The sequence below is a fragment of the Littorina saxatilis genome, linkage group LG10 (assembly GCF_037325665.1).
Source record: "Littorina saxatilis isolate snail1 linkage group LG10, US_GU_Lsax_2.0, whole genome shotgun sequence".
NCBI lineage: Eukaryota > Metazoa > Mollusca > Gastropoda > Littorinimorpha > Littorinidae > Littorina > Littorina saxatilis.
This window is the reverse complement of record NC_090254.1, coordinates 5,090,636-5,102,333: the sequence shown is the minus strand read 5'-3', so window position 1 is coordinate 5,102,333 and position 11,698 is coordinate 5,090,636. Positions and strand designations below refer to the sequence as shown.

Below are 11,698 nucleotides of genomic sequence, written 5' to 3'. Positions count from 1 at the left end.
AGACAAAGACAGATACAGAGAGACAAAGAGAGATACAGAGAGACAAAGACAGATACAGAGAGACAAGGGTAGATACAGAGAGACAAGGGTAGATACAGAGAGACAAAGACAGATACAAGCAGAGACAGAGAGACAAGGGTAGATACAGATAGACAAAGACAGATACAAGCAGAGACAGAGAGACAAAGACAGATACAGAGAGACAAAGACAGATACAAGCAGAGACAGAGAGACAAAGGTAGATACAGAGAGACAAAGACAGATACAAGCAGAGACAGAGAGACAAAGGTAGATACAGAGAGACAAAGACAGATACAAGCAGAGACAGAGAGACAAAGACAGATACAGAGAGACAAAGACAGATACAAGCAGAGACAGAGAGACAAAGACAGATACAAGCAGAGACAGAGAGACAAGGGTAGATACAGAGAGACAAAGACAGATACAGAGAGACAAAGACAGATACAAGCAGAGACAGAGAGACAAGGGTAGATACAGAGAGACAAAGACAGATACAAGCAGAGACAGAGAGACAAAGACAGATACAGAGAGACAAAGACAGATACAAGCAGAGACAGAGAGACAAAGGTAGATACAGAGAGACAAAGACAGATACAAGCAGAGACAGAGAGACAAAGACAGATACAGAGAGACAAAGACAGATACAAGCAGAGACAGAGAGACAAAGACAGATACAGAGAGACAAAGACAAATACAGAGAGACAAAGGCAGATACAGGCAGAGACACACAGTCGGACAGGAGGATGAAACCATACACATACAGGCACAAAAACAAGCAGAAGCATAGAAGAGAAGTGTGGAGGATGATGTGATGTGATAGCTGAACGTAAATGATACAGGACAAATGCAGCCGGCAAGTAGACACAGATTCATATGATAAGGGAGGGAACCGAGGGACGGATTTATTTTCTCGAAATCTTAGTTCTTGGGTAATATCTCTATATCAACGGCTTTGTCCCGGTGTTTATTTCAGCTCATCAAATATTTCAAACAAACAAAAATAAACATACATAGAACAGAAGCAAGAAAGAAAAAAATGCAAGGAAGAAAGAAAGAAAGAAAGAAAGACAGAAAGAAAGAAAGAAAGAAAGAAAGAAAGAAAGAAAGAAAGACAGAAAGAAAGAAAGACGCATACATGCATTCAAACAAACAAACACACACTCACTCAACAACACAAGTAAAATGCATTCGTGACAGTTTGCTGAATTAAAAAAAAGTGATTTGTAAGAGAGACTGAATATAAAGAGGAAAAAGAACAAAAGCAAGCTGACTTGTTTCCTTACCTTTTGCTGTGAATTAATTCCCTCGTTCTACGATTCCAGGAAACAGGCACCGAGGATTTGTTGGGTTAGAGCAACCTGAAATAAAACAAAATCAAATTACATTGTGTAAACAAACACACAATCCACAATTTCAGAACGTGTCAAAATACAACACGTTGACTATGTACGGACAATGATTGCTAAAAGCCAATGAAAGCGAATGAACACATGTATCCGTGCGAAAGAATACTTGCAATTATCTTTTATTTTTATGACAAAACGTTCTGTTCGAGATCATATTCCAGAGTAAAAGAAGCTGAAGTACATATGAGTAAAAAAACAAAAACTCAAAACACTTCTATTTTTCTTAATTTGTAAACATTTTGAACTTATGAAAGCATAGGTGTTTACTACCTAGGTTTCTGGTAACTTAAAGACATGCGATACCGATGCACGCACAAGCCTGGCGGTGACCTTACAAGTGATCTTCCACAACTGGTTTTTCAAAGTCACCGAGACAAACTGCATTCGTACAACACTTTGTCATTACCTTGGGAGGCATAGATAAGGAGTGACCGGCATTTTACGTGGCGCTATTTTTAGCCTTATGACGTCTTCTCGGACTTTGTATCGCTGTTGACGTCAGAGATTTCATTTTAGATTGGAGGGTCGAGAAGAGACGTCTTGCTTTGTTCAATCGACGCCGTTTCTCATTAACTCAAGTGTCGTGAATCTACTGGAATTGGGCTAATGGATACAGAGGTGAAAGCAAACGATCTGAAGTTGTCCATGCATTTTAATTCGTAAACAAGAATGTTTATGTACGCAGCTCAGAAACTGTCGAGTTCAAAACTCTCATGACATTTTCACCTACCAACACACGCACACACACACACACACACACACACACACACACACACACACACACACACACACACACACACACACACACACACACACACACACACACACACATACACACACACACACACGCAGTGTTGTTCGACTGAAACCCAGTGGTTTTTTTCTTCTTCTGTTTTTCTACTCACACTAGCTCTTACAATACAAACAGGAGAGAATAAAATGACCCCACAAGCTTGAACAGACACATAATCGAGCAGCTTCAAGCGGGGCCACTGCGAGGTATTTCATTAATTATTCACTGGCAATTGTTTTATTTCTTCGACGATTCGCTTTCATCGATTTTTACAGAATGATCGGCAGGTCCCTGGCGACCGGATAAAAGACCGTGGAAATGATGAAACCAGTCATGCCTGCTGTCAACGGAAGAATGATTGAAAAAAAGTGGCATAGATTTGTGGTATCGATCTGTGATTGTTTTCCGTCAACTTGTGAAGCTTTCAATCAAAAATTAATGAACAGGATGAAAATAAGGAAATGAAGCCCAATACAGAAGCACAAATCCAGGGAAAAAAGTAGACGGATAGAAAAAAAGCAAACAAACCCCAACCAAAATATTTCAAAAGAAATAAATAATATAAGAAACAAGCATCTCTCGCTCGCTCGCTCTCTCTCTCTCTCTCTCTCTCTCTCTCTCTCTCTCTCTCTCTCTCTCTCTCTCTCTCTCTCTCTCTCTCTCTCTCATTCTCTCTGCCTCCCTCTCTCTCTCTCTCTCTCTCTCTCTCTCTTTCTCTCTCTCTCTCTCTCTCTCTCTCTCTCTCTCTCTGTCTCTCTCTCTCTCTCTCTCTCAGTATTTCCATTGCTGTAGCCATGTGCAATGCTAACAGGCATTGTCAGGCGGGGAGGGATGCAATTCCTTAAATACAAATCGCGGTCTTAATCCTGATCTTAGACAAAATAACAATGATCAACTTGTTGTGATATAAAAAGTCTCAAAACAAACACAATGACGAGAGCGCCGCAACATCAACTCATACTCTGTAAAAAAAAAAAAAAAAAAAAAAAAAAAAAAAAAAAGACAAGTCGCGTAAGGCGAAAATACAATATTTAGTCAAGTAGCTGTCGAACTCACAGAATGAAACTGAACGCAATGCCATTTTTCAGCAAGACCGTATACTCGTAGCATCGTCAGTCCACCGCTCATGGCAAAGACAGTGAAATTGACAAGAAGAGCGGGGTAGTAGTTGCGCTAAGAAGGATAGCACGCTTTTCTGTACCTCTCTTTGTTTTAACTTTCTGAGCGTGTTTTTAATCCAAACATATCATATCTATATGTTTTGGGAATCAGGAACCGACAAGGAATAAGATGAAAGTGTTTTTAAATTGATTTCGACAATTTAATTTTGATAATAATTTTTATATATTTAATTTTCAGAGCTTGTTTTTAATCCGAATATAACATATTTATATGTTTTTGGAATCAGCAAATGATGGAGAATAAGATAAACGTAAATTTGGATCGTTTTATAATTTTTTTATTTTTTTTTACAATTTTCCGATTTTTAATGACCAAAGTCATCAATTTATTTTTAAGCCACCACGCTGAAATGCAATACCGAAGTCCGGGCTTCGTCGAAGATTACTTGACCAAAATTTCAACCAATTTGGTTGAAAAATGAGCGCGTGACAGTGCCGCCTCAACTTTCACGAAAAGCCGGATATGACGTCATCAAAGACATTTATCAAAAAAATTAAAAAAAACGTTCGGGGATTTCATACCCAGGAACTCTCATGTCAAATTTCATAAAGATCGGTCCAGTAGTTTAGTCTGAATCGCTCTACACACACACACACACACAGACACACACACACTCACACACACACACACACACGCACATACACCACGACCCTCGTTTCGATTCCCCGTCGATGTTAAAATATTTAATCAAAACTTGACTAAATATAAAAAGAACCCAATGCATTGACAATTGCACGGGGATTGCTTATTAGAACAGTGCATATAGGAGCAAATAACACTGACTATGAATATCCCAAGGAACATGTATCAAGGAAAAAAACGTGTTCTTGCCATGTGATATTTGTATACTAACCAATCAGCCAAGCAGTTAATCGCCAGGATCGAGTGACAAGTGTATGGGCTTTTCTTTTGGGAAAAAAGTCCTTTTACAAAATTAATCAGAAATGCATTGCAAAAAAAACCCACACTAAAAACATGTTTCTTTTTTACAAAAGCGTCACTCACAGTAATCAGACACCTAGCTGTTTGATTTCAGTTTGTGTAAATGCTGCCGGGGTGAAACATGACACGTTTTATGAAACCACAATCAAAGCTTTTCTCCGTTTTCTTCATTCATCCGTAATTCATGGCGCAAGCAGAGCATGACCCATTAATATAGCAGAGTGCATTTCATCTTGTTTCAGGCAATGATTAGTGATTGAGAGCTGAAAGAGGATATTGTTCCCAAGAGATTCACGGGCCAGATGAAACAGACAGTGCTGGGTGATCCTTCAGTAAATATCCAAAGGCCAGGCTGGTCAAATGTATGGCTGTTTTGAATTGCTGCTACTGCCATCAGTGGGGGGGGGGGGGGGGGGGGGTCCCATTGTGCACTCGTAATAATCATGTAGAGTTGTCTGTCTGTGTGTGTGTGTGTGTGTGTGTGTGTGTGTGTGTGTTGTGTGTGTGTGTGTGTGTGTGTGTGTTGTGTGTGTGTGTGTGTGTTGTGTGTGTGTGTGTGTGCGCGCATGTGTTTGTGCGTGTGTGTGCGTGTGTGTGTGTGTTAACTGCCACCTCCTCAAATGTCATTCAATCACACTCAAGCTTGTTATTTAAAACCACACTTTAAATTACAGCAATCACGAGATGTGCTTTGAAAAATCACTTGTTTTATCATGCTGACAGAAGCGTAACCCAAAGAACATATATTCTCAAAGCAATGACATTTGTTTCACGCCATTCAATCTTTGGTTCTCGAAAATACCCGTAGGGCTAGAAAGCGAATGCATTCTGACACTTCGAAAGAAATTGCACAGTCTAGAAGCTTAGCTGATCCCCCCCCCCCCACACACACACTCACACAGTCTTGCGCTAAATCTCACGCGAAGACATCTAAGCATGCTTAGCTCTGAGTTTGTGTGTCTGCGTGTATGCGTGCGCGTGTGCCTGACTTTTCTTCCAGAGCTTCAAACCATCAGCACTAGCTGACCTTGCAAAGCACCCGTATGCAAATCAAGTCCGGACAGCCGATGAAGGCCAACGGTGAGACAACGAAGAGCATGACGGGAGAACCCAGTGGTCACCAATCACTAATGACGATGCTCTGTCTACCGTGACTTTGCATGATGGACATCTCCACTGGTCAAATCCTTCCCAGACTGTGGGGCTTCACTTCAAGCCCTGAACATGAACCTGCGTTTTTAAGCTTGACTGGTTAGTTGTGGTTGTCTTTTGTACGTCTTTTCTACTGATATGGCAATCTGGGAGAGAGACAGAGAGAGACGTCTTCAGATAAAATAGGTTGTTTTTTTCGTTGTTTTTGTACTACGTTCTCCGGATGCTAAATGGAGCAAAGACTGTCGGATTTGATTGGGGATTGACCGGGGATCAAACGGCCACTTAGACCTAGAGGTCCTTGAGCTAGATGCTTCTTCTTATGGGCACAACTAATTGTATTGATAGACACCTAGCTGATTCTTGGTGTGAGCACAGGGGATTATCTTGACAGACTCATAGCTGATTCTTGGTGTGAGCACAGGGGATTATCTTGACAGACTCATAGCTGATTCTTGGTGTGAGCACAGGGGATTATCTTGACAGACTCATAGCTGATTCTTGGTGTGAGCACAGGGAATTATCTTGACAGACTCATAGCTGATTCTTGGTGTGAGAACAGGGGATTATCTTGACAGACTCATAGCTGATTCGTGGTGTGAGCACAGGGGATTATCTTGACAGACTCATAGCTGCTTCTTGGTGTAAGCACAGGGGATTATCTTGACAGACTCATAGCTGATTCTTGGTGTGAGCACAGGGGATTATCTTGACAGACTCATAGCTGCTTCTTGGTGTGAGCACAGGGAATTATCTTGACAGACGCATAGCTGATTCTTGGTGTGAGCATATAGTGTTATATTGATCGACTCATAGCTGATTCTTGGTGTGAGCATAGAGGGTTATCTTGACAGACTCATAGCTGATTCTTGGTGTGAGCATAGAGGGTTATCTTGACAGACTCATAGCTGCTTCTTCGTGTGAGCATGGAGGGTTATCTTGACAGACTCATAGCTGTTTCTTGGTGTGAGCATAGAGGGTTATCTTGACAGACTCACAGCTGTTTCTTAGTGTGAGCATAGGGGGTTATCTTGACAGACTCCTAGCTGCTTCTTGGTGTGAGCATAGAGGGTTTTCTTGACAGACCCATAGCTGATTCTTGGTGTGAGCATAGAGTGTTATCTTGACAGACTCATAGCTGCTTCTTGGTGTGAACATAGAGGGTTATCTTGACAGACTCATAGCTGCTTCTTCGTGTGAGCATGGAGGGTTATCTTGACAGACTCATAGCTGTTTCTTGGTGTGAGCATAGGGGGTTATCTTGACCGACTCATAGCTGATTCTTGGTGTGGGCATAGAGTGTTATATTGACAGACTGATGGCTGCTTCTTGGTGTGAGCATAGAGGGTTTTCTTGACAGACTCATAGCTGTTTCTTGGTGTGAGCAGAGAGGGTTATGTTGACAGACTCATAGCTGATTTTTGGTGTGAGCATAGAGGGTTATCTTGACAGACTCATTGCTGATTCTTGGTGTGGACATAAAGGATTATGTTGACAGACCCATAGCTGATTCTTGGTGTGAGCACAGAGGGTTATCTTGACAGTCTCATAGCTGATTCTTGGTGTGAGCATAGAGTGTTATCTTGACAGACTCATAGCTGCTTCTTCGTGTGAGCATGGAGGGTTATCTTGACAGACTCATAGCTGTTTCTTGGTGTGAGCATAGGGGGTTATCTTGACCGACTCATAGCTGATTCTTGGTGTGGGCATAGAGTGTTATATTGACAGACTGGTGGCTGCTTCTTGGTGTGAGCATAGAGGGTTTTCTTGACAGACTCATAGCTGTTTCTTGGTGTGAGCAGAGCGGGTTATGTTGACAGACTCATAGCTGATTTTTGGTGTGAGCATAGAGGGTTATCTTGACAGACTCATTGCTGATTCTTGGTGTGGACATAGAGGATTATGTTGACAGACCCATAGCTGATTCTTGGTGTGAGCACAGAGGGTTATCTTGACCGACTCATAGCTGCTTCTTCGTGTCTCCCTCACCCTTCGCTCTCGATCACAGCCAAATACACACACACACACACACACACACACACACACACACACACAGACACACACACATACACACACACACTCTCTCTCTCTCACACACACACACACACACTTACACACACACATACACACGCGCGCACACACACACACATACACCCGCACAAACACACACACACACACACACACACACACACACACACACACACATACAAACACACAAAAACACCCTCACACACACATACACACAACCACAAACATACACACACACAACCACAAACCACACACACAACCACAACACACACACACACACACACACACACACACACACACACACACACACACAATCTCCCACCCCCTCCGCAACACACATGACAACATCCCTCTTTTTACCCCGAACCCCACTAACCCTTGTCATTAAATCTGTCGGTCTATTTTTGAAGACAGCATTCCAACAGTTGCACGATCGTGACAGATAAAGCTTGACCTGAGCAGCCAAACAAAACAAAACCGGGGTCAAATTCGAGTGTTTACACAAGTCATCGATTTCTTGCCACAAAAAAGCGGAGGTAAAGGGATATCACTCAACTCACAAGTGATCGGGCCCTCTTCTGTCGCGGAGACAGGAAAGATTCTTCAAAAACTGTTGCATCTTGGGACTTACAAGTTCCGGCGCAGCTGGCTCAGATAGCGTTCAATGGGTTTGCACAAAGCATGTTCCAGGCTCGTTTCCAAGTGAACTTGAAATTCGGTGAGATGAGTAAAACAAGCTTTGGATGTGTTCTTAAACTCTATCAGCCTTACTGTCTGTCTGTCTGTCTGTCTGTCTGTCTGTCTGCCTGTCTGTCTGTCTGTCTGTCTGTCTGTCTGTCTGTCTGTCTGTCTGTCTGCCTGCATGCCTGCCTGTCTGTCTTTCGTTCCGTGCATCCGTCCATCTGTCTGTCTGTCTGTCTGTCTGTCTGTCTGTCTGTCTTTCCGTCCCTCCGTCCATCTGTCAGTCTGTCTGTCAGTCAGTCAGTCAGTCTGTCTGTCTGTCTGTCTGTCTGTTTATTTGTCTCTTTTTCTCTCGCTCCGTGTATTTCTGTCTCTCCCTGTTTCTGTCTTTTATCTGGTTGTCTTTTTCTCCCTCGCTCTGAGTGTGTGTTCCATGTACTAAGTTATGTTCGTGACCACATATCTAAATTCTATGAATAATGTCTAACTTAAATACAATTTTGCAGTCTGATTACGTTTTGTTTGTGACACATAGCGAGAACTCGCAGTACTAACAAAAAATCGAGTTACATGTTTCTGAATATACACAACCCGCATCATGATAATTCTAGTCGTTTTTGATTATCTAAGAAAACTAAATCTAAATAACAAAGTGACTGTGATGAGATGAACAAAGTTTAAAAAAAAAAACAGAATTGTGTACTCACCGATACCAGGACAGCACAATGATACGATAGTGACTGATGCATGAATTGGCGTCTCGCAGAATTACACGCCCCTGAGGAAGGCCTGGCAACAGGTCGAAAATTTGGGCTGCCACTTGAAATTCTTTGTTTGGCTTTTCTTTTCCTTGATTTTGTCATGTATATAAAACATCAGAAATTGTGAAAGAAACAATTGAAAGTCAGCAGAGACTTTCTTCCGAGATTTGTTAAAATCTCTTAGCAGAGAAAGAGAGAGACAAAAAAGGATCCCTTCACAGACAGCCTGTTGGGAGCATCAGACCCTCCTCAAGGGGGACCGAGATTTACAATGCAATTTATATATGTGGGCAACAGTGCAAAAAGTTGAGTGTATTTTTCAAAAAGTTGGTGTATTTTGCAAGCAAAGCCATATGGGCTAGGGAAAACGTACGCGTGGGTGCAAACGTGTTTGTGTAAGAATAGCATGTCTTGTGAACATCTTCAGAATTTAACTCCTTCCGATACAACAGGAATAAAACAATTTTATTTACCTGTCAGTTTATAACATTATAACCAGTGTCTTCCAAGCAGATTGATAATGAAAAGATGAAGTTCGTGAAATAACATCTGCGGTTGACAGTGGCAAGTTCATTTTTACAATCATCTCAGAAAACATTGCTTCAGCACGGACTACAGCCTTTTCTTCTGGCAGGATTTGCTTTGCGGGAATGAACTTCATAATTCCTTGGCAGGATTTCTTTGCAGCAACCTTGTCCATGTGAGTTTTGGAACTGCAGTGTCGTTCGATGTCATATTTCCCAGCATGGGCAACGGAGAAATCTGATTTACAATACTTGCAGTGTGCATGACTTTTTCCCATAGTAGACTCCACAATTCCTGGCTCTTTCTTATATTTCTCCAAGAAAATCTGGTGCTTCTGCTGTTTAGATTTAATTGGTACAGTCATCCGAAACTGGCTCATTTTACCGCTTCATTTTCCCACGATTGTCCAGACGATCGCACGTGCCAACAACTGAACAAGGTTTCCACAGCTGAAGACTCGCTGTCATGGTTATCTCCCTTCGACCGAAACCAGTATCAGTTGTACCATCCCGTAATCAGCACACCAACACCGGAAAACGTATTCTAGACTTTTTCTTATGCGTATTTTGTGCATGTGTCGCGTATTTGCGTACTGATAATAATTTGGCGTACAAAATACGCCCAAATGCAAATCGTACTGGTAAACAGGTCTGTAATATATATAAACACGAATGTTCGTGCCGGTAACAGCATGCCTGTCTCGTTAACGACGATCGTCTGCAATTACCTAAAAGGTAAAATGTTTATTATGACAAATATCACGATCAATTTAAAAGTGAAAAAATTGCAAAGTTGGAATCAGATGTTTCCTCATGCAGAGGCCCGTAGTCGTCCTGATAACCAAAATCCATGTTTTCTTTTCTGGGAAGAATGGAAGTTTTAAATAAGTGATAATATGAATTATGTTCGGATGCTCCCTTTTTTGAGTGGTACACGAGTTGCTTGAGCGTTCGGCAAATTGGGTTCATGTTCTCTTGTTCTGACCGCAGAGCCGTTGCCGTTCTGATAACGGCAAGTCACATATGTTCTCTTTGTACGAGAAACGAAAGTCATGAAGAACTAATTATATGATTAATCTGGAAATGAAGTGTAACGTTGCAATACGAGTATATATATATCAGTACCACCTGACCACTGATGAGACACAATAGTGTCGAAACACGTGTCTGGTCTAAGTACAAATACAATGGTCCTCCTCAGAACTAGATTACCTTGCGATACGTCCCCCACAAAGGGACTTTGCTCTGTAAATCTCGGTCCCCCTTGAGGAGGGTCTGATGCTCCCAATAGGCTGTCTGTGAAGGGATACTTATTTCTCTCTCTTTCTCTGCTAAGAGATTTTAACAAATCTCGGAAGAAAGTCTCTGCTGACTTTCAATTGTTTCTTTCACAATTTCTGATGTTTTATAATGTGGTCACCGTGAAAGTTGCATCGCCTTTAAAGCGATCCAATTGAATAAAGCAGAAAACTTCTTCTTTACCAAGTCCTGTGTTGAACAGCAGTGAAAAGTTGACCGCTTTTCCTGTTTAACCTTTTCAAAATTAGATCTAACTTGTTCGCGTATCCATTTCTGGATCTGCAGGCTGGTACAGAGTTACCTCCCTTTAGGCTTTTTTCAAATTTCCCTTGTTTTAACCTAATTTCTTGGTTAAAACTTGTTTAAATTTCTAAATTCTTTCTTAATAAATATCAATTCTACACTTTGGCCTTAAATCAAAGTGTTTCCCTTCACAGATATCCTCTTGGGGTTGTCAGATGAGGGTAGTCTCCCATGCCAACAGAAGCTACCATTCAGAGAATGGTTTGCTTCTTAGTTGGATACCATGGGTTGACAACTCTCGCCATCAGTACCACCTGACCACTGATGAGACACAATAGTGTCGAAACACGTGTCTGGTCTAAGTACAAATACAATGGTCCTCCTCAGAACTAGATTACCTTGCGATACGTCCCCCACAAAGGGACTTTGCTCTGTAAATCTCGGTCCCCCTTGAGGAGGGTCTGATGCTCCCAATAGGCTGTCTGTGAAGGGATACTTATTTCTCTCTCTTTCTCTGCTAAGAGATTTTAACAAATCTCGGAAGAAAGTCTCTGCTGACTTTCAATTGTTTCTTTCACAATTTCTGATGTTTTATATATATATATATATATATATATATATATAGAGCATAACCTACATAGCGCGTTGCGCAAGCACACAGCAAAA

At 41.6% G+C, this 11,698-nt stretch overlaps 1 long non-coding RNA gene across 1 annotated transcript in view; it reads right to left on the bottom strand.

The window, feature by feature from the left end:
* Nucleotides 1-1,299: 1,299 nt before the first annotated feature.
* LOC138977996 (uncharacterized) overlaps nucleotides 1,300-11,698 on the bottom strand; it is a 95,804-nt gene continuing 85,405 nt past the window's right edge. Inside the window, exon 3 of the long non-coding RNA XR_011459555.1 lies at nucleotides 1,300-1,379. This is a non-coding gene — a long non-coding RNA (uncharacterized lncRNA). The remainder of the gene's footprint in view (nucleotides 1,380-11,698) is intronic.